Raw genomic sequence first — 24,335 nt, 5'->3', positions numbered from 1 at the left:
GGAAATTGTGTCAGGTTTTAGTTAGAAAAAGCATCTCCTCCTTGCAGAGGGCAAACTAATAAGGTAGTTCCTTATTACGATCAGTTGTGTTCATGTAAGCTTACACAAATTCTGTGAATTTTCTCCAGAATCAAAGACAATTAATTTTGAAATTTTCTTTACATAGAAGGAGGGGGGGAACCTACTTGTGAGGTAATTTGAATGATTAGTATTTTGCCACAGTATTTGCTTTGCTGGTAGAATTTGTTAAAATTAATTCTGTCTTCCTGTAGCAATAAGAGAGTGTTCACAGGGGAAATCATATTACTCTACTAAATCCTTTCCCCAGTTTTTGATTTTAAAAAGTGTTGTACCTGGATACAGTAATTGTTCATAACCACTTCCAACCCACAGCCTTTATGCTCTTGTATGAAACCCCAAGGCTTTTGATAAGATTCTGAGTTTCTTCCTTGTTAGATCATCTCCATGGTTCAATTTAACTTGCTATGTGCCAGTTAATTGCCATTTCTGACCTTGAATGAAAGCATATGTTGTGTACTCCACTTGTAACAAAAATGTGATGGCGAAGGAGTGTCTTCAGTGATGTAAAGCAGCAGGTTTTACATGTGTTTATAATTACCAACATTTCTGATGTTCTCACATAACCTTCTGGTGGAAAAATGTTTTCATTCTTGCTGGAAAATACTGATACATTAGGTCTGTGTTAACTGATTAATTAGTTTGACAAGGATGAATCTTCTTGTGAGAGTCAAGGAGCAGGAACTCTGGTTCTTGCGGGTGGCAGGCAGGAGGGCCAGGAGCTGCACTTGGGATCTGTGTGTGTGCCACCCTGCTCCAGGCCATGGGGCAGCTCTTTGGTGAAAGGACGTGGTCAGCGGCATGAATGGATACAGGATGGGAGCTTTGTGATGCTAATAGAATGTCCTTTTGTGGGGGACAGTGGGCAGCTGTTGGAAAATTCATGGAGTTTTGAAGGAGGTGAAAACTATATCCTTTCTTTCTGAATGTTAGTTTTGGGTTTTTTTCTTGGTGCGTGAAATATTTCCAAATGACCTTATTCTTTCTGAGACAAAGGATTCTTTCAAAATAATGTCAGCAAACTTTTTTTATACAAAACCTCAGTTCATATATGTATTCCACTTTAAGAGTTCCGGAGTATAAATAAAACACTCCACAATAATAATAAGTCATTGTTCTTTGCTTTTGAAATTCGGTAACACTGTATGTAACATTAAGCATGTATTCAGTGTAATGTTTATTCGAGATCAGGAATTTGGCACTTCTGAAATGCCATTTCTGTGTGTTTTGGTAGGAATAAAAGAAAAAGACATTTTAGGGTTTTTAGCTTTACCTGCTTTACACGGAAAACAATCTCAAAGCATAAGGTTCTTTGTCAGAATGGTAATACACTTCTCAAATTGCCATCCATATAGAAACTGATTTTGAAATGGTTTAAGAGGAGTATTACTACACTTTATTTATTAGTCCTCTTTCTTCATACATTTGTTTGGAATCTCTTCTTCCACTTTTTCTAGAAATCCTATGTATATTCATATAAAGAAACCTAAATAAGAGACAGTCACAAAATGGAACACATAGCGAGCCATTTGAAAAATCCCTGTATGCTAAACCTTTTTATCGTGTATCTCTGACTTGGATCTAAATTAGCAACAAACATTTCCCCAGTTCTTCCCTTATGAAAGACTGGCTCTAATTCATTAGTATTTTATCTTTCAGGATTACAGTTTAAGCTGTCAAAGGCAAAACCCTAGCTAAAACCTGAGATCTTCTAGTGTAAAACTCAATGTAGATGGACTGTGTTTCCTTTATTGCGTATAAATTTTCTTGAATGTATTATCTCTGAAATTTCAGTGTATCAAAAGCAATGTCTGCACCAAAGCTATTACTACCTAACCCTTATTTTCTGTCAAATTGTTCTGAATACTGTAATAATTGATGGTTGTTTGTCATCAGCTTGAGAAAACTAAACTCTGCATAGCTCTTCTGTGTGTATTTTTCCTTCCCTGTCTGTGCAGGGAATTGCTAATTGCTTAAAAACTTTCTGCATCGGTTTCAATTTTGTTAGTTTTATGTTTCAGCTGTTCTTGTCCTGCTTCTTTCTCTGCTTTTGACTGCTCAACCTTCTCATGTGAGTTGTCACACCAGTCTCCCAATCTGTATTGTACACAAGGCATGGAGTCTTTGCCAGACCCTTTCTAAAAGACTACATCTGCTATCCAAGCTCTCGCTTTGAAGACACCAGCAAGGAGTAATGTGGCAGATCCCTCTGAAATGAAATTAAGTTGTGATTGCATGTCCATCAAAGCTTTAAGCTAGATATTGCAGGTAATGACACTAATGAAGATGTGATAGCATGGTCTAGCAATCAAAATATATCCCTGGTAGATTCGTACTCTCATTTACATGTTGGTTTGGAGAAGCTCTGTAGACCTGAAGCAGAACTCTTGCTGCCCTTAGGCCATCAATTTACACATACTTCTCGTTCTGCAGGTTTTCTTTGAAATGATAGATGCATGTGGTTGGATTTTTTTGTTTTGGGTTGGTTCTTTTTTAGTGAAGAATTGTTTCATAACATTTGGTGGTAATTAGCCTGACTCAGTCATTGGAGCTGTGGGGGAAATCCTGCCCTGCTGAGAATCACAGAAGTCTTGTGATTGATTTTTGAGGATCTCATTCCATTTTTCAGTAAAGCTTTTGTATAGGTATACAAGATGTCTTTCAAAGTTTGTGGATGTGTGTGTATTAGTCTGATGGCTTATTCTTTAATTTGACGTCATAAACTTGACTAACATGTGACTTTTTAAAGCTGGTGTTTATGTTGGGATTACCTACTCTTCAGCTTGCCTGCGTAAATTGTCTTCAAGTAGCAGGTCCAGACAGTCTTCCTTCCTCTCTGCTCCAAGGAGAGCATTGATAGGAAAGAGAAGGTTTTTTGCCTGTGAGTACATTGAAAGGCTGGACAAAGAAACAATTCTGCCCTCCTTTGAGGTGATTCTTCCTTTGAGAATCTGGAGCTTTATTCAAACAGGAGGTGTTTTTGCTCTGTGACAGCTTTGAGTTTGGTTCTCAGGCCCAGTGTGCTAATCTGAAGCTCTCATCACGTTGTATTCTGCAGAAAAGGGGAGTCACGTTTCTCTGGTGAAGCCAGTCAGTTTTTTTAGGTGGCAAAGCTGAAACAAAGTGTGTAACATTTATTCTTACAGTTTGTAAGTGTGACACTATCTTGTTTAAAACTTTGTTACTGATCAGCAATAAGTGTAAAAACACATGATAGGAATTTCGGTGGGTGTGTACTCTGAAGGGTGGGGTTTTTTCTGTCCTTTCTTACCTTTGCATTTCAAAAAGCGAGATAGTAATATGTCTTTAAGAAAAATAAACAGGCCTGAATTGCTTTGTTTCAGGTATATTTTGGGATGTTGAATATTGATTGACCTTGCCTGAGCTCATTAAGGCCTGTCATCAGCAGGAAGCATAAGGGTAATTCTAGTTGAACAACTAAGTTTCCACATGTAAAGTTACTACAAGTTAATAAAGCATAAGGTGAGAATAATTTTTTTTTGGCAAAGAAATGAGTGGTACACCCATTTATGGGGACAGAACCAGTACTAGATGATGCATCAGGCTTTTTGTCCTTGATATTGTTTCACTGGGGTATGTTTACTTCTGACTGTTGGACCATCACCAGAATTTTGAATCCTGTTCACACAGGATGTCTTCCTGGAGTGATTTTTTTTTTTCCACCATATGTCAAATGTGCTAAGAATGTGAAGCTTGTTGTACAGCTTTCTTGAGGTACCTAGTGCTTCTAAAAATACAGTAGCTATGATTTAAGCACTTGCTATGTTCATAGTCTGTATATAGGTTCTATTTTTGAAAACACTTAATTTTACTGGGAACTGTTACTTTATATTTCTCAAGAAGAAAGCACTCGTGGCATCTGTGATATCACTGATCTAAATGAAAGGTTACTATAACTGATTTGTTTGAAGAAAAATTGTGTGTACGCTTTAGCAATTGACAGTGAGTTTCTGAGATTGTTACTCTTAGGCTTCATGGCAATAGACTTTGGGTTCTCAAGCAATGTGGGATGTTTGTGCTCTTTTGCAGTTTGAGAGGTGTAACTTCCCTAGAGGATGTGTTCTTGTTAAAGGACCCATATTTGCCATCGTAGCCTATTGAAAGGAATGTTAGATTACAAAGAAAACAAATCTAATTAAAATCCCACAGAAAGGAGATATCGTTCCACCTCCTTTAAAGTTAACTTTGATTTAGAAGTACAATTTTCAGATCTTTATTAGTTTTAAAAAACTCAGAGATTATATTCTTAGCTTCATTTCTAGGCAAAGATGTTTGGATCATGAAGCTGGTATCTTCATGTTTCTGTTAGTGAGGTTTCTGTTCCTTAAGGTCCTTAAAGGCATTTTAAAGAGCATGCAGAAAAAAACCCATGGAAATACACTAGCAAAGCCCATGTGAGTAATATGCATGGGAAAATGCCTCCCTCTTTTGTTTCCTTTTCTAGCAGAAAGAAAAAAAACAACCATCAATGCTGTTGGCTTTATGATCTCCTCCACACAGAGAAAACTCTTGCCTAGATCTTCCAATTTTAATTGTGGAATTGGAGTATGAACCTTGGAATTGCTTAATTGCCCTCCTTTCCTCCATCAGTATCCTCTCTCCCTCAGCCTGGAACTTACCTGTTTCTCAGGTTGTCAGTAGGCATGTAAAGGACAAAATTTAATACAATTGTAACTAAAATTGCTTAATGAAGTGACTGAAATATTTAAAAGTCTGTTCTTGACACTTTGAACCTATCTGTCCTAGAAACAGTGTTTGGGGAGTATGTTTGAAAGTGGACTGAATATGTTTTTCTGACTTTTGATTTTTAACAACAGATCATGTGTTTAAATGTCATCATGACATTTTGATTTCTGGCCTGAATGAGGAAGATCATTTAGTCAGGTCAGCTATTAAGAAAGAGCTATTCAGCAAGGCTTTTGCGTATCCTTCAAGGAGAGCTTTGACTGTGATGAGTGCTAACTACAAATGAGGGATTTTTTTAGTTTGTTTTCTTTGGGTTATCTATTCCCATAATGAAGGACAGACCTGGACATTTATAAACATGAGTTTTTGGGTAGTGGGATGAGATTTGTAAAGACTGTAATGAAGGTAGAGGGACACATGATTATTATATATCCATAAATGAAGTGCACTGAGGTGGTGAAGCATTCAGAGCTTCTGAAAGTTGTGCAAATTTACTTTACAATATTTAGCAATGATAGTTTTTTACATCCAGATAGGATAAGAGCTTGTTTTTAAAAATACCATCATTTTTTCAGTATCCTTCAGATTAGTGGGGTTTTTGTTTTGGTCTCCCCTCGCTGCTTTTCAACCTGATGTCACCCTGTGTCAAAGGATTCCTTACCCAGGAAATCTTTGGAAATCAACAAACAAAAGAAAACAGCACCTAACAAACAAGAAAACAACAACTGGGACACTATTTGAGTAAATGTTGAATTTGCTTGGTGGTTATTAGTAGGGTCTACCTATGTTTTGAGCATTGAGACAGGAACACTTCTGTGCCACAGGCAGAAGGCACTGGTGTTTGAGAAGCATGAAATAGCAATGGTCAAGCAGCTTCTTCAAGGGATGGTGGGAAGAAGAGGCATTTCCCAAGCCTTTCTGAAATGCCTGGCAGACAAAGAAAATTCAGAGCTACCTTTCTTGTAAATGAAATTTTATTAAGCTGTGATTGCTAGCTATGTCATACTGTAAAGGTGGTTGAAAAACGTGCCGATACTCATTTTGTTCAGTTTATTTTCCTACTGTAGGGATTTAAATGAGACCTAATAGAGTAATAATTGGATTTGCAGTGCCTGTGTGACATGAAGGAGGATTCATGGTACTGTGCTCAGTGCGTTCTAGAGAATAAATGCAAAAATGAAGTCTCGTATAATAAAGAACTGAAAACAAATAGATTCCTTGTATATATCCTTAAACTTTAAAAAAGTGCAAAATTGTAGCTCAAGAATTTTTTTCTTGGCTTTGTCAAAATGTTTCTGACAGCCTCATTGACTGCATGATTCAATTGGAAACTATTTTAAATAAACTATTATTTTCATTGTAAGTAAATACAGTAAAGTATATTAATAACAAGTTTAGTTAAAATTATTGTGTTTGATATTGAAAGTTATGCTTTAACAGCAGAAAAACACAGTGGGTTACTGATTTGAATTTGGTCCAAACTGATAATATCCAAAACTACTGCCTTGCAAAGGGGTCTCTGTGAATACCTCTAAAAAGGATTTTGAAATTAAGTGCCCTGAGCAGGTGAAGATGTTAGCTACTCTTCATTGGCACTGATTTTGAATTAAGGATATCTTGAGTTCTGGAGTGCAACCCTGCATTTGTGTATTATCTGGGGGTTTTTAAGTTTCTTTTTTAATTAGTTGTACATTCTAGAACATACCACATTTTGACCAAAAAGAGTTCTTATTTTCAGACTTTTCTGAGTATCCTTTATGACTGTGATCAGGAAAAAAACCCAATCAAACATCAACAGGAAACACCCACCTCTAACTGTGTGAGTCTTGGTGAAAGAAGCACAAGCCTGGAGTAATCCTAAATATAGGCTAATTCATAATGAATGCTTGACATTCTCTTGAATTTTATATCATGTTGATAGCAGAAGCACTTATGATATATGTGAAGTGAGTTATATCCTTACTTTTGAAAGCATTCTCCATTCTGCAGACATATCAGGATTAGAAGCTTTGTCTAATCAGTCTGCTATTATTCATCATCATTCATTTATAATATATGTATATTTATTTAAAGGTTTACTCATAATAGAGATATGTTTCTAGGTAGAATGTATATACCAGTGTATATTGTTCCAGTTACTTGGGATATGCAGTTTTTATTTTAATTTCATAATATCTTTATTATTATTTAATTAAAATAATATCTATTTTAATTTCATATCTTGAGTAGTTTAATTTAAAAAACAGATAAACTTATGTTCATCTGTAGTTTCAAGAACAGTTATTTTAATATGCCTGAAAAGAAAGAAAAAAAAATCCTTGTATTTTTTTCTTAGTTGAATTAAAAGGCTGTTTCCGACCCCCTTCTGCGTTGATCCTTGTCTGTTTTAAAACAACAAATAAACAGAATCCTATGGCACGGTTCAGCAAACTGAATTTGCCACATAATTAAGCAGTAAGACAGACACTTGCAAGGTGAAAGGAAAATCAGCAGTTGAAATGGCTTAAGGAAAGCAGCAAAGTCAGTGAGATATCATACTCTTGAATTAAAAGCCCTGAATACCCTTTGTCAAAATGAGGGAGAATATTATTTTCTTTTATGTATATTTTAGATAAATTTATTTCATGCTTCTGAGGAGTTGGCATGTTATACTACTGCTGTTAATGTTTTATTGGGAAAAAGAAGTTTTGAAACAAACAAAATGTTTGTGGAGGATGTAGAAGTAAGCAGAAATATTTGTAATTACTTTGAGTCAATATGTCTTTTTTCAAAGAAGTGAACCTAGAAGCTATTATCTTGGGGGGCAAATTTGGACAAGGTAATTGGCTTTGACCTTTTGCCAGATGTCTAATAGTTCTTTTTTTCCTCTCCCTTGTGTCCAGATAAATGTCATGCCTTTAGGTTTTTGGTCCCTTGTTCTGGTTTCAAGAGTGGAGCTGCTTATGTAGCTAATCTGCACTTAAAATTATTTCTACTTCTAACCCCAGTAGGACTATCTTTTGGAGTATTCAGACAGAATTGACATAATTGGATTTCTGCCCAGATACTGTACTTAGATAGCTTTGGAGATGTCATTAATTTGACAGCTGCCATAGGAAATCTTTGTTTTGACTATTGTTACAGGGCCTTCAATGTTTCTATTGCATTTTCATTTGTAATCTGCCACTGAATTGGCATGATTAAAATAAGTAGAATAAGGCACCATCAAATGAATATGAGACATGAAAGGAAGAAAATCACTGCTAAAAACCTCAGAAGGTAGGCTGTTGCCAAATTTTATTTGGATATGATGAGATTTTGGAATACCTAGTTATCTTTCCAACAGCAGTAATAGCAGAGCCTGCAGCTAGAGCTGCTGTGTGCTGTGGTGGAACCAAAGATGTGTTAACGTTTCTCTTCTTGTTGTCAACCTAAAGCAAAATTTCTGGCGGTTCAGGCAAAAACTGCTTCAACTGCTTTTCTGATGGTTAACTTGGAATTAAAAATCAGGTGGTTTGGGGAACTGTGTTCTTGGGAAGTAGTGATCCTATCAACTCAGACATTTCTTCAGACTAGGGAAGAATGAATAATTTACCAGAACAGGAACTCTAATAAGGATTGCAGTCAGCCTTTAGCTTTGAATTGCCAGTGGGCTAAGTCTGCCTTACCTGACTGTCTGTAGCCCCTGCTACAGTCCATTTTCTGTTACATCTTGCCCCAAAGCAAGTCTTCTCAAACTGTTTAACTGTGAGATTTATTTGCTTATTTTAAACTTAGTCGTCTTAGCTACGAGTGGTAACCAGCTGTCTCTCCCTAGTGTTTCTCTGATACTGAGTTAGTGTCACATCCTTCTGTGGCAGTTAATTCATTGGAGTCTGTGGTTTTCACTTCTCCAAAAGGCATCTGTGAATGGCTTTTTGCAGTGGGGGTGTGCATTTTCAGTAATTTACATGTGCAGATTACTAGATTACTGTAAAGAGTATATTAAGATGCTTTCTGTTGTCATTTTTCACAGTCCTAAAATCCACAAGTATTGAATTAAAAGCTCAGACTTGAGTAGAGAGGTTTGGAAGAACTGGTATGATTCTGTGGATCATATACGTCTTTGCCATTAAAATGTTTTACATAAAGATGCAATAGGAAAAATAAACTTGGGAAGGAGCTGCTTGGGCTGATGAGTTGTTAATCACTGAGGTCATCCTCAAAGACTCTGAGCTGATTTTATATTTAATGGAAAAGACTGTTGTTGTGCAGTTTTTACAAACAAAACATTAAATTATCAATCAGAAAAGGGCTGAAGTTCAAATGGAACCAATTATTAGAATGTATGTACAAAATACTAGTTTATAAAATTCTGAAGAAAAGTAATTAGCTATAGATGCTAAGATGTTTCTAAAAATGAAATCTATAATTTGAATAATAAAGTATCCTACTAAGGAAACCAAAATAATTATCTCATGCTCAAACCATGGCCTGAGAAGCATGCTTAGTTAAGTATTACCTAAGGCTGAAGCCTAATCCTTACCTTTCCCTAGAGATACTTAGAGTTTATGAACAACCTTGGTACATATAGTTTGGTTTCTGCTTGTCTATTGGCAGTTATAATTGGTAATGCAGGTCTTTCAGGATACATTTGTAAGGGTTTTTGAGCTGGTTTAGAGCCGTCCTAAGCATAAATCAAGACCTTTGTTGCTTCTCCTATGTGGGCTTTAGGGATATTTATACATATACTTACATAGCCAGCTTCTAAACCCTTAAATAAAGAGAACAAGAAAGATTATGAGATCCATTTCCTTGCTGTAATGCAAAAGGAAAAATCAGGGAATTGGTATAAAACAGAGTTTGAATACTTCACCTTTCACACATGGTTCTTGAATAGGAATGCTTAAAAAACCTGGGGCTATCTTGGTGGCATAGTACCTTTGTTGTGAGCCTCTTTCAGCTTGCAGAGTGTGGTTGGACACAGCTTGCACTTATTTTGGTGCTTAATTATCAGTCTGAACAACAGATACGTGTGGGTTTTTGGGCAGAGGGTGGGGGTTGTTTGATTTTGAGACTGCAGTATTACATGTCCTCTCAAAGAGTTTGTAACCTTCCTGGGCAGGAAGCTTCCTGGCCTCCTGTTTGTGATTTATCCACTTTGCTTTGTTGTATTTTTCTTTTTCTTGTGCAGGGGTTACCCTGGAAGTTTGCAGCTCAGCATAATCAAATATGAATTAGATCAATATCAGCAAGTATCAAGATAGAAAATCCTGCTTAATCCAGGAATTAAAAAAATTGCATATTACAGTGAGTTTAGGTAGTAATTTGGTATCAGCATCAGCTGTTTTAATACCTTTTAATAGCTCAGACTTTTAGGGGAGAGCTGAAAGAATGTAAGAAGTATGTGATTCCTCTTAAAATAATGTGGATTTTTACAATATATGTTGTAGAATTCTTAGCAGATGCAGTCACTAACTGATGTAACCCTCCTCATTTCTTTCCAGTTTAAAAAGGTGCTGGTCATTTATGTATTTGGAGGATATACATATAAGGCATCTGGCATTGGTAGTGTTTATTTTAAATACTGATATTATTTAGACAACCAGCTACTTGTGTTTCATGAGTAGATCAGGAGTTGGTGGTTGTGCAAGCAGATGTAAAAAACAGTCTTGTTTTTTGAAAACATCTTGTGTATACACCAGTCTGTAGAGAATATGCATTTGACTGCAGGAGTTAAATGAAAATATAGGTCAGCGTAGTCTCTTTGGTTGTATGTGATGAGTGTGAGACAAGCATGTTTTCTCTGGCTGCATTTCTCTTCCTACCCCCCCCCCAAAATAAAATAGTTATTTGAACGACCAATGATACGTGTCCAACTGCTTCCTCTTTGATACAAACAGCACAGCCGGGAGGTGTACTGCAGCTCTGGCATGGCAGATAGGAGCACAGAGAAGATGCACGTGTCAGAATTCTGAGACATTAATTTCTCAGGCTAAACTGTGCAGCCTCTGGTGATGGCTCCAAACCTGGACTGCTTAAAAAAACCCATTTAAACACAGAAATTTGTCTTTGCTTAAAGGGCTAGTCTCATTTTTACAACTGGCATACAAGTTCAAATATTTTCCAGTGTTTTAAGTATCTGGCAGTCTTTTCTGCATGCAAGGCAGTGAACCTCTTCTCGTGCCTCATTTCACTTGCTTCTTTGCTGTTAAAGAACCACAATCTTAAGAGGAGAAAAGCTTAGTCGTGTAGAGTACATAGCATAAAAGGATTTTAACTTGGTTGTTTCTTTTACATGTATTACAATGCAGCATTGCAATTTGCTGCCTTTCTGAAACCTTAAATATGATGTGAATCCGGTCCTGCTTTCTGTTTTCTCCATGTATTTCATACTGAGTCTGAAAGTGTAGTATTATTTTAATATTACCATTTTCTTAGCTTTAGAAGAAGGTAATGGTAAGTGAGTTTTGAGCGGATATATATGACTAGGAGGTTTAAAATACTGAGCATATAGTAGAGTCTTGAATAAATGTGGTGCGTTTCTTTTCCCTTTAAGCAAATTCAGGCAAATTTGAGCTTTTGAGTACTTAGGCTGATCTGTTTGCTGCTCTATGAAACTGGATTGTACTTGCCCAATTGTCTACATAGTTAAAATATTTTGAACATAGCCTATTTTGATGTAACTTCATTTGAAATATCTGCCTAATGGAGAAGTCTTAATGGAATACTTTAATAGCCCAAAGTGGTTACCTGCAATTGCTCCAATGTATTTCAGTCAATTACAAAGAAAGGCAATATTTAATGTTGGAGTGAAGCTAGATGGTGTAATGAACTGGCAGATTGCCAGCTTGATCTTCTCCACAGGAGAATTTGTATTAATGTGATGCTTTTCATTTGTTCTCCAGAAGGTCACCGGTAATACGTCAATTGGAGTTAAAATTTCCACTCTGTGTGGTACAGGTTTATGGTCAGATCATTCTTGTGTATTAGCATATTAAGTATCAAAGAGATTATTTTAGCTATTTTGTGTCAGGAATAAATAGGAGGTGGTTGGGTATTGAGAAGAGAGCCTGAGAGAATTGTCATCAAAATAGGTGCTATAAGGTTGAATCTGGACTTTAGCCATGGAGGTAAAGAAAATGGGGCACATTAGAGCTATTAGTGAAAGGAGAGGCAGTTAATAACTGTGGGTGTTACTTGTAGTGCAATCATTACAAGGGCCCTAGTTTATTCTTTGAGGTTGTCATCTTTAAAGATTACACAGTGAAATATAACGTGCTTAGATGTTATTGATATTTACCTTTTGGTGCTTGTTTTCAAGCCTCAAGGTCAACCTTTTATTTCTGGCTGTTGAAAAGGGCTTTTTACAGTGGGATCTGTAAAGTTCTTGTGTTTGGGAGACCTTGGTCTAGAAAACAAATGAGTCATTGAGGATACTGTTAAGGTGTGGACAAATTTGTCTTTCTGCCTTGCATGTTTGTAATCATGTGTTCTGTTCCTTATCATTGTCTTCTGTTCCTCTGCTATGGGCCTCAAGTAAAGTGAGACTATGAAGACTGGCATGAGTGGTAAGGAGCTGTGGCATTTTACATGCAGTAAGGCTGACATTACTGCAGTAGTATGTGTACTGAGTGAGATGTGACAAATGGGCATGATGCTAAATGATACAGAATTGATGGGCACTGGGGATGCCATGGGACATGACTGCCCAGCTCTGTGCCTCTGTTTGCTTTGCTGCCATTCAAAAAAAGTTGTTGATTTGATTTCCCAAGGTTTCTGATGTTGTGCCACTTTGTCTTTCGGGTGGACAGTGTTTGCCCCATATGCTGCAAGGCTTTTGAAGGTGGTTGAAAATGATTTTGTATTCTCTAAGTTTAACAGTTCGTCCCCCAGCAATCCCAATTTGCTATCAAATATTTCTGTCTGTAGTCCTGGCTAGTAGGACACAGCAGAAGAATCAGAAAACCCCATTTTTGGTGCAAACTCTGCCTGGCGGCAGGTAGTCCCAGACCCTAACAACTGTTACCATTTATTGCTCTCTGAGAAGAAAGGTCCTGAACTTCTGTAACTGAAAGATTGTTTCAAGGAACATATTTTAAATATAAGTGAATATTTGAGGTCCAAGTTTCCATCCTGAATTTGAGTCACTTGGTAAGTCACAATGTTTTAGGTGAAGTTTTGGTCTGTTTTGATTAGTTTTTCAAGTATTGGTGATGAACAGTATTGGTTTTGGCTCACTTTCAAACACACATTCGGTATGCAAGTGTGCATTTGTGAAGATGGAAGTAGTAATTGAGAGTGTTGGGTTTTTCTTTAAGGAACAAAACCAACCAAACAAAAAAAATTAGAGACTTGGTATAGCTTTTCAGTAATAGATAGTAATGGGCTGTAGATAATTTGTGAGGTAGGAAAAAGAAAGCTAGTACTATTCAGAAGATCTTGTACCAAAAAATGAAGACTTTTATTTTCCTACTTTTCCCCATTAATATTAAAAAAGTCCTTGTATTATTGTCAGGAGAAAAACATGTACTACAAAACATCCAGCCAGCAGGAAAATATATCTACTCTGCCTCAGGGTTTTAGTGTTGCTTCATTTATTAAAGTATCTTTCCAAGTTACTTGATATCTGCCCTATAATTTCAGTAGAGCCGTTTTCAGTGAGAACACAGGTAAGGTCTATAATTGGTTAGGAAAACTGATATAGCAAAATGTGGTTGCCTGCAGTCTGTGTCTGCAGAAAGCTGAAAACACAGGTGAGGTGGCAGGTATTCCAGCCACCACCTGGCAGAGGAGAAGGGATTGGTCACCCTGCAGTCCTGTCTGCTTTCTGCTGTCACAGGCATATCTTCATTCAGGTGCTGAACTGGATCAGGAGGCTCTTCTGTTGGAATAACACTTCCTCATTATTTGCTACCCTCCATTACTCTTTTGTTGTTTGGGGTTTTTTTAATCTTGTGTGTTTTTCAGGAGTGTTGGAAATGTTTTGTCTCCCCTCGAAGCTGCTGGGGAGCAAGGGGTGAGCTGCCAGGAGCTGAGAGGCAGAGAGTCTTTCATGCTTTACCCCCTAACAATATGTTTATGCTTAAATATCTGTCAAACTGGAGCTTTAGTAGTTCTCTTACTCCACTTATTAGTGAGTGGAAGTCTCAATCTCCCTTTTAAACATCTGCATAAGGTATTTATAATACCTTTGTTAATACTTTTTATTCTTCCCTTGCTTTGCTATGATGCATGGGATCATTGGATGAATTGTTCTTTTAAGTTTAATTTCTTCATAGGATGCTTTTGTAGAGTGACAACTGGTTGGAATCTGTTCAGAAAAGACTGAACAGAAACATTTGTGCATGAGTGCCCTCGGGTTGCATAGGAGTTGTAACACATCCTCCTTTTGAGGTAGAGGCTGCAGCACAGGAAGTTGCTCAGAATTTTTTTCGTCTTTTTGAATTGGATCTTAATGGGTTTATGCTGCCTAATTTGTCAGACATCCTATGGAGTTAGAAGGGTCATTAGAAAGCAGAAAAAAAATGTTTAAAAACTCTTAAGTCTCTTCTGAACAGTAGCTTCTGTGGCTAGAAATACTTAACAGAACAATGGAGGCCAGGAGGGACCTCTGGAGGCTTGTACCATCCAGCTCCTGGCAGAGCTGAGGCTGCAGCTGGGGCCATGTCCAGTAGAATTTGAGGCATGGGAAGAAGGCCCATCACTTCTCAGGGGGCATGTGGCTGTGCTTAGCGACCCTCATGGCTTCTTTACATCCAACCAGAATTTCCCTCAACAAAGTTCTTAAACCCTACGAGCAGCTTCACCCTCTCTGTCAGAGCTCACTTTTGTTGGGTTGCTATCTCTTGTGCCAGAGGGCCCCAAGCCACGTGTGGTACTAATCCATCTGGATTACACATCCCAATGGGTGTGAGTGCCTCCTGGGTGGAAATACTCAGATGCCCCACAAAATTGCTGGCTATGCTTTTGCTGGTGTACGTTCTTTCCACATGCAATGGCGTTTCCTTTCTCGTAGGAAATACAGACAAGTTAAACTGACAAATATGAAAGTGAAGATAATGGTGCTTTTTAAAATGTAATCTTTCTAAAACTAGGCTAAATTTTTAATTCCATTTCTTACTGATTTTTCTCAGTATTATGAAGGCTGACTTTGTAGATGGTTTGGATTGTTTGTAGTTAAAATGACCTTGTATTCACTGAGAGAAGTTAAATATGAAATGGAGTCTGTTTGTGCTAAACAGGTGAATCAAGTTCAAGCCATTCTGGCTGCTCTTTAGCATCTCATAGGAGATTTTGATAGCATGAAAACTAAATTACCTACTTGCAGGTCTTCGAAGTTTAGTACTAGAACTAAAATACGTATTGTTTATTGTTTCAGACGGTGGTGTATATAACTTTGTCGGAGAGTTTTGCCTTTCACTGCTTGGATCCTTTTAACAGTGTGCCAAAGGTGAGTGATTCAAGTTCAATGGTTATTTTTGAAACTAAAGATAACAAGTGCACTGGATGTATTGCTTGGTTTCGGCTCTTATATGGCAGTGTAGTTGTGATATTTATTTTTTTTTTTTGACTGCTGTGTGAATGATTAAGTAGCAAGTCTTTTTCTGTCGGTGATCTGGGACAAATCAGTTCTAGCTCTTACTTTCAGAAAAAAAACCAAGAAAAAATTATAGGCTCAGACTATTAATTAAGCACTAGATATTGTTTTGTGGCTCCTGCCTCCTGCTACCTACTACTTTGTCTTGGGACATTTTCCCCTGAAGGCACAACATGGTGGTGTGGGAAGTATGGAGGACTAGCAGCCAGCCACAGTCTGTGGTGCAGCAGGCTTAATATTACTCTTTGATTGAATTCTAAAAACTAGGTAATAGCTTTGAGGGTACTGAGAGTAAAGTATTGAGTATTGAAGATATGGAGAGGAAAGAAGGTTTTTGTGTTTTCTCTGGGAGCAGAACAGAATTGCATTCAATTTATAGAGAGTATCTTAGGCGAGCACTGAAGACCTGATGTGGCCTATGGAAGCTGATGTTCCCATAGGATTCTTTTTGTGTTTAGTCTGACTGTCTTCTTTCTGGTAATTTGTGTACCTTGCTGTAAATTTCTAGTAACTGTAGTTGATCTCTGTGGCTTCACAGTGATTTATCTACAGAAACCTTTAACAAAATGAAACTCATTACAATTGTCCTGAAAAGTAAAAGCAAAATGGCCGAACACTGAATGAATAACCAACATTGTAGTGGCTGCAGCGTGGAGCAGAAAAGCCAGAATCTTAGCTTCATTCATTACTTTACCAGGTGGATTTATTATTTCTTACTCAAATTCTCTGCTTATAGAATAAAAGTAATGTTACCTTCTCCAGAGGGAAGTTATGAAGTCCAATTATTGACATTTTGGAACCTTCAAATAAAAAGCAATATATGAAGTCCTTGTGTGCCTTGATAGTTGTTGTGAGTTCTGTTAAACACTTGTTCAGTGAAGTGTTATGAGATGTTGAAATTAGAATTAATTTTTCAATAAAGTGCAGGTGAACTAGTTAGAATTAAAAATGCAATCCAGTCTTAAGTATAACATCTCTGTTTGGTTTTGTGAATGATTCGATTTCCTTCAAACTGAAAAGGAAATTCTGAAGTACTAGGGTAGAATCTGTGAGATAATGGGCTTTCACGCTATATTTTCAAATTATCTGATATATATTTTTAAATGTACTAAAAAATTTTATAACCCTGGCCTTTCTAACTAATCAGAGTGTTTTTCTGTGATTCAGCATGTTTGTAGTTGTTAATTTTTGAGGTTTTTAAACCCAAGGAAAGCAATACTTGTTCTGAGTGTTTCATATTAGTTAGTTTTGGTAAGCTTTGATTCTGACAGTTATGAAGAGAATTAAAGGTATGTGCTGAGTAGATGTTTGGATTCCTTTCTCTTAAAAAAAATTGATCTTCTGTAATTATGCCAGTTATCCCAGGTGCCTAAAGTGTTGATTTTAAGCCTTTGAATGGAACTTTAGTATTACTTTTACAAACATTTAATATAATAAATGAATTTATAGAATACTGCCCATTATGTTATGCTAGTGGCATGACCTGTAATTGTGGACAGTAGGGAAGAACACTCTCAGCCCACTCCTACAGTTCCATAACCACAGGTATACACCCCAAATTAATTGATCTTACCTGAATTATGTAATTTCAGTACTTTCTGGTTTAGCTTTTTCTTTGCTCCATTTTTCTGTTTCTCTTTGTAGTAATTGTAGTTCTTTGCTTGAAATACAGGCATGTTTTAATTTACTAATAATATGAAAATTGATTGAGAATCAATTGTCTATTTTTTCCAGCTTTGATAGCTTCAGGTACAACTCATGGCTGTAGGTATCGATTGTACATGTTACAGCCCACAAATGGCCTTTGCATTGTACTTTAACTGCAGTCCATGTGGATTCCCCATCAGAGAACACTGTACAGCTTTCATCAATATGTGAAAATTCATTTCAGTTAAAATAAAACAGTGACCATGTTTTTCCTGATGCAAGTAGTTTTGTGGTATGATAGCCAGTATGGACTTTGGCTGTCTTGTCATCCAGAGTGTCCCTTTTTCTAAGCCGAAAATACTTTGCCTGCTGGAAAGAATCTAGCGTGTTTCTCATGAATATAGCTGAGTTAATGTATGTAAAATAGTTACACTTGGGTACAAATTAGCTCACTCATATATATTAGTGAACTGGGCATAAAACAGTTAGTGACCAACCTCGGTGTCTTAACCAGTGTTCAGAGCAATGCCACTCACAGAACAGGTTATTGAGCCCCTGTTTCTGTGGTTTCTAAATAAATATATCCAGGTGTTCCACCAGTTTCTATTAGAAGATTTAAATGTGCATTGCACTTTTGAGGGACAACTGATGTGACTTAGAATATGATCTTGAAAAACACTTAAAAATAGCTTATGCAGTTAAGCTACATCACAGGGAGGATGTTCCAAGATGCTGAAAGTGTTTGTGACTTCAGTGAGTTACATAGAGTCATATGCTGGGGAAAGTTGGCTTGAGGCTTTTGGGATGTGGAGACCAGGAGCAGTCCTTGTGCCAGCACAGTGTAGTTCAGTAGGTCTGTATTGGTGCAGGGGGGGGCTGGTGAACCCAAGTCCTCCTGAAGGAGGAGGCAGATTAGCAGCTGAGGCCACTGAGTTATTCCAGGATGTGACTGCCCCATAAAGAAGCATTTGTCATCTGAATGCAGACACTTCAGAGAGGTCCCCTGTCTCTGGTTGCCATGCCTGTTTTGTAGCTCTTTAGGGCTGACTGCTTGAGCTGCTGCTTTACAGCAGCGTGCACGCAGCTGGCATTGATGTAGGTCACTTAAATCAGTTGAAGGCCATTTGATAATAACTGGAAGGCAGTTCTTCTGGTGTGTAGGGAACTTTAAATGATTCATTGTTCATGTTAAAATTGTTATGTCATAGAAACACGGCTAAAAATGTAAACATGTGTGTTTTCTATAGTGTTCTTAACGTTCCATATGAATGTAACATTCCATATTCAAATGGTATGTATTGCATCAAATGTATTATGATGTTAAAAACAGTTGGGTTTGTAATGAATGGGAAGAGACTGGACATGCGTTTGTCTTGTTCAGTATCTGGTGAATGATTTCGTGTGTGTTACCTAGTGGGACACTGGATAACTGCTGAAATTGGTGAATTTCACAGAACAGACTATTTAAAGGTTAGTGTGGAATATTTCTTGTGGAATTCTGTTTCTAATAACTTGGTTAATTAATCTTGGATTACAATTGCTGTTTGCACTGTAGTAACAAAGCTCCAATTGTACTAAGCAGAGAGGACTGAGAAAATGAGCTTGTTCTGTTGTTTATTTTTTATGCCAGCAGCAACATGAAGCACAGAATAACATGCATATAGATACAAGCCTTTTATAGTCTATTTTTCTTTCCCTGATTTTAGATTTCAGAGTCTCATTTGAAGATATCGCGAGTTCCTTAACAGTCTTGTGGGTTTACTCCCTGCTTTCCTTTGTGCTATCTCTTCACACCCTTTTGTTTCAGGGATCACCTGCAGCTCTCATCCCTCCTTATTTTGGAGGCTGTTTGTGTCAGCTGCTCTTAGTTGTTCCACATAATAGAGCTTCTGTGAAGCTTTTTTGCTACCTGCTCCATCACGCTCTTTTATCGCCTCCTTCTTTCTTTTAAATGATCCTTCTGCTTTTTGATTCAGCAGCTGTATGCATAATGCTTCCAGCAGGTCCCCTGCTACTGTCATTGCTACTCACACTGGGTTTTTTCCTCACTAGTTTGAGTCCTTGCATTTTTTTAGCACGTCTTTGTCTTGTGACAACTTGTTTCACGTCTTCCTACTAACGATTTAAAATTTACCTCTAGCCTGACTTTTTTTTTTTCTAATGTGCAATACTGATGTTTTAGCAGACGTGTTCCTATCCACAAGTTAGGTATCTGTCTCTTATGCAAGTAGGTACAGCAGATGATATCAGAGAGATCATTTCTCATCATGGGGGATCATCATTGGGGGATCTAGATTTTCCCAAAAGGCTGATTTTGAATTCTCTATCTTGCACCAAAATCTGTAGCTCTTAGCACATACCGTGATAAGCTCAGTTGTCTCATACCATTAATTCTCAAGTTATCACATACCAGCCCCAAAAATGCTGTTGAATGAGGGTTAGACATCTCTTCATATTTGATCTCTGAATTTGTTTTTCAAGATTAAACAGTCAGAGTATTAGTTTTCCTTTCTTAGTTCTCCCTGAAGATTACTGAATGGTATTTTCTGCCAGCCCTGGATTTGCATAGGATCTGGAAATGTCTGTCCCATTATTGCTAGAGAGAGTACTGGTTCATTACAGTGAAGACCTGGGTGCTTGGTAAGCTAAAGCATTTATCTCAAAACAAAAGGGTGTGACATCTTGAGTTTACTTGAATGTTTTGACTAGAACTACAAACCGTGTGTGTGTGTGTGTGTGTGTGTGTGTGTGTGTGTGTGTGTGTGTGTGTGTGTGTTTATAAAACTGGTTTTGAAGCTAGCTCTCATAAGCAAGGCTTTGACAGTTGTGCTCCTTAGAAATTGAATTTACTGTCAAAGGGATAATGGAAACTTGCATTCTCAACTGCTGACTTGTGCTTCAGGCACTCTTTAGGTGCATGGCTGCTGTAACATACTTTCTGATTGCAGTAAATTACTGAGACTTCCTGAAGTCTTGGCCTGTGAGCTGTAGGCCCTCTTCCATGTAACATCATTTTGTGCTCAAAATGGGGATGTCCCCATTGAGTGAGGAGGAGCTGCTGCTTTGTATTCTTAAGGAAAAAAGGTTGCAGCAGAGAGATCAGAAGCCTGCTGGTTGTTGTGACCTGCTTGCTCCCTGCCTGTGGTTTAGCAGAAGTAGAGGAAAATGACAGCTCAAGGATTCAGACTAAGGATTCTGGCCTGTAGGTGTTTTTTGGACATCTCCACATCCTGAGTCAGTGCCCTGAGTAATCCTGCAGAATTCTTAAAAATAAGAGAAACAAAAAGTGAGGGCAGAATTTGATGCAATGACATAGTGCTGCTTACCTTTATGGACTATGGTTTGGTTTCAAGGTTGAGTTTCTTGAACCTAAATGTATTTATTACACACTAGAGGAGCAGGAACAAGGCATCAAATAGCACTTCAGACCAAGACCTGTTCCTCAGAGCTTAATGTTCAACAAGAAGCTTAAGAACAAGAACAAATAAAATAAAAATGCTTGGTATTAGTCACTTGAAGCATTCAGAGGTTCTGTGGTGCAGGAAAGGAGAAGGGATCTCTCTTCTGTAAGTTCTCCCTGAGGTCCAGGGAGGGAGCAGATGCCTATATCTTCCCACTTCCCACTATTCTCTTTATTTTTTGTTTCTCTGTTTTCTATTTTATTCTGTATTACGTTGAGGTGATTTGGGATTTTTTATCTTCTACTTCTGATGAGTTAACAGATTGTAACTTGTTGCTCCTTTAATACGTTACTCCATGGCTCCAAATATTTGTGTATGACTTTCTTTAGAAAGCCTTTTTCATTGAGGCCTGATGCAGAATTGATAACACTGTTGACCTCTCTGAGTAAGGTCTGAGATAAGGAAGAAATTGTCTAATTCTGTTGTAATATCACTTAGAACAGGGTTGTAGTGTGTTGCTCTTGGATATTGACTACAAGTAAGACAAGAAGCTGTGAAGTGTTTTGTATGGCTCTCAGCTAAACTGGCATATGGGACTGATGGCATAGTCATTTTTACTGAAAATCATTAGCAATATAAAATTTATAATTTTTCTTAATCTAGAAGGAATGAGAACTCTGTGGCTAAACTTCCACATTTCAGACCTGTGGTTTTGAATCTGATTTTCCTTTATTTGATTTTTGTTCTAGTACAGTCTCTCTCCATGTCTGGAAATTATTTGGCTGCTTTTATTTCCCCTTCACATTTGTTGATGCATTTTATTGTTATCTGGTGGGAGTAAGGAAGAAAATGTGTCTGTAAGCATGTGAGGGCACAACCTCTCATCAGTGTTAAGAGTACATAACATTTCTGGATGAAAGGGAATGTGATGTAGCAGCCAAAGCCAAATGTTTAATTTTGAACCAATTTACTGCAGGGAGATTTTATTCAGAAAAAGTAAACTGTGGAGGAATGTCTGACATAAGATAAAAATAGTAAAAGTTTTAAAGGAGTTTGAAAATACTCAGTTTTGTTCGAGCACTGGAGGTCAGAGTAGGAATAAAGGAAGATGAGAGTCCAGTGTCACTAGGCTATGTTGGTCCCTGTTGAATGTATATTTTGCTCTTAGAAATGTAGACTTTTCTAATTACTTACTCTTGGTTTTGGGTAACTGTTTCTATGAAAAAAGTCAGATATTCCTACAGTAAAAGTTTAGTTTCAGAAGCTTATCCTTTTGAGCGGCAGTTCTGGTGCAGTGGAAAATCATGTTGAGATAATAGCAGTGGAACAACTTTTTAGGTTGTCTGTGTAAGCTGTCTTAGAGCAGCTGGCACCTGAACGTAAGGGTTCAGAATAAGGAGCATCTTCCTAACATGCTTACAGCAGCCTGTGTTCTCTGGAGGATGCCTGGCAGAAGGGTTTCAGAAAATCCTCTTTCATCCTTTCCCCTCTTTTGGTGAATGGTGTTTCTCTCTTGGCTTTGTGTCTCTCCCCATCGACTGAGGAATTAACAATAGCTAGCTGCTGTAATTGTGTGGCAGAGCATTCAAAGAGAGTACAATTTTTTGGAAGAGGACCTCATTTGAACTGGAGGAAGATATGTAATAAATTATTTGATTGAAATAAATGAATGCTGCCAACATTTCCAGACCAAAAATGTTGTCTTGATTTTAAATTTAAAGCATTTTTGAAAAGTTATAGGACAAGTCATTTTGAAACTTGTTTTATTTGGGAAAATGTGGGGGGTAGTGTTTCCTCTGCACTTGTGTTTTGGGAGCAGTAAGAGAGGATTCCTGTCTTGACTCTGAAGTGCTGTTAGATAGAATAGATAACTCTAGGGGAAGACTGGGATTGCTATTTCTTGCCTAAGCTTATACTGTCTTGGTTGTATAGCATTAGCACACAGTCAGTGTGATGGACAAGAGACTTATGAAGCTACAGCATTCACTCACATTTCATGTGAGATCAAACAGTGTTTCTTTATTTAAATTGTGCTTTTTCTTGATACATATCCTATCAGGAAATTAAAAGCTTAGCTTTTTGAATAACTATCTCATAGTGCAGCCTTCTTCAGGAACATGTACAGATTTATACAGGAATAAATGTAATGGTATTAACTGTTTCTTAATGAAATTTAACCTTGTATCTCTCAAGCTGCCTCTTTGTTTACATACATAAACACAGAATCAAGAATGGTATCTTATGTCTAGTGATTATTTTTAGCTGTACTATTCAAAAACCCTGCTTCTAGAAAGCAGCTTTTTGCTTCAGAAGCTCTCCAAGATACGAGCAAAATATGTGTTCATTAACCCCAAATTCGGGTAAAAATCTGTGAAACTTTGCCTTGAGATTTAAATTATCTTGAGAAGCATCTTAATTTTTTTTTTTCACTGCTACAATGCAGCTTTTTATATTGGATAAAGATTCTGGTCTGGGTGACCTGCTAATAAAAAATCCAAAAGTCTAAGAATTTATTCAATATTTGAAATTACATTAAACTGGAAAGCTCACAGGAGGAGAGTCTGAACAGGGCCTTTAAATTGCTTAGTGCTCTGTAAGCTAAACAGTTTAAAATTGTTTTAATAAATGTATTTTTCACATTTTCCTACTGTTATGAGGTAGATTGAATGGGGTTTTTTGAAAAGCAATTGATAAATTGCTTAAGACTATAAAGTGAACATTGTCTAGAAATGGACAATGTACTCTTTTTTTCTTTTTTTTTTTTCCTTAAGCAACTTTGGAAATAAATGGGTTTTTGAACTGAACAAACATCTCTTCCTCTTTCTAGTTAAAAAGTGAATGTATGATTTTTCCATTGGGGAACAGAAGGTCAGGAGTTCAGTTTTATTTTCAGCATTTTATAGACAGTTTAAAGTGAAATCCCTTGAAAAGTAGGTAGCGGTGTTTCAAGGGATTAGCAGTAAAACTTAGCAATCCACAGTGATTCTGAGCTTTGTCCTTCTGTGCAAGATCAAGGTTAAACTTCTTATGTCGGAGGACTGTTCTTTGTTTATACAATATGTAAGTGTACTAACACTTCCAGTGAAGTATAACTCCTGCAGACTACTGAATGTTTGAGCTATGGGAAAAGAAGGAGCAATGGAAGCAAATCATTCAAACACTTTATTATTTGGAATCTTGAAAGAAAGTCAAGGATGTCTCCTTTACAAAATCTCATGGTGTTCACCATGTCCTGAGTGGCTTACTGCTTTAATTTTGAGGAGAGAAGGAAGATTTATTGATAGTGAGGATGAAAGTGCATAAACAGAGGTACATTTAAATTGTTCTTTCACAGAGTGTGTTTCACCAGTCTGTCATATAGATAATATTACCTAAGTGTCCTCTCAGAAGAGTCAGGGTTTTTTCCTAAGGTTGTGTGCTTGACTGCCTCCTACCCCATTTTCGTAAGGAACTGTGGAAAGGTTGTTAGGTGTGAAATGGTTTGTAATTTTGTCTTGTGTAGGCACCTAAGATGTATTGTATTCTTCCTGGACTTTCCCTTCTCTTTTATCTTGTTTGTTTTTGTTTTCATGTGTTTCTGAATAGAGAGGTAAACTTGAATGCTGTCTGCCAGGAGGAATGGAGAGAGAGCCCTCCAGCAAACGTTAAGTTTATTTGTGCCTCTGACTTAGAAAACGAACTGCAAAGATGTGGCCAATAATCACAGCTGCTGTTTTAGAGGCAAGATGAGATCTCTTTTCCAAAAGCCTCCTTTAGTGCAGATGAGTTGTGTATTAGCTGTGTGGTTTTTTTTCTGAAACTGCTTTTAAAAGAACTCAGAAAAAGGTGAACTGATGCTCTTTTCTTACCCTCTCACTGTATCTAAATATGAGGCAGTTTGGGATTCCATTGGGTTGTTGCCACCTTCCTGTTTGTCTCACGTTGTTTGCAACCAAAGGGTCTGA

The 24,335-nt window shown here is 37.3% G+C and overlaps 1 protein-coding gene across 3 annotated transcripts in view; it reads left to right on the top strand.

The window, feature by feature from the left end:
• Positions 1-24,335, top strand: part of NCK2 (NCK adaptor protein 2) — a 71,062-nt gene that overhangs the window by 2,555 nt on the left and 44,172 nt on the right. For 2 of the 3 annotated variants that reach the window (XM_018084282.2, XM_008922152.3), the window contains exon 2: positions 15,125-15,196. The gene's annotated coding sequence lies outside the window, so the exon portion shown is untranslated. Of the gene's footprint in view, positions 1-15,124; positions 15,197-18,360; positions 18,461-24,335 lie in introns of those variants that run through there. The other variant, XM_018084283.2, reaches the window with a different exon arrangement.

This window comes from Manacus vitellinus, unplaced genomic scaffold (assembly GCF_001715985.3).
Source record: "Manacus vitellinus isolate BGI_N305 unplaced genomic scaffold, ASM171598v3 scaffold_7_pilon, whole genome shotgun sequence".
In the NCBI taxonomy this organism is placed as follows: Eukaryota; Metazoa; Chordata; class Aves; order Passeriformes; family Pipridae; genus Manacus; species Manacus vitellinus.
The sequence above is the reverse complement of the archived record's forward strand: the minus strand, read 5'-3'. Positions and strand labels throughout refer to the sequence as shown.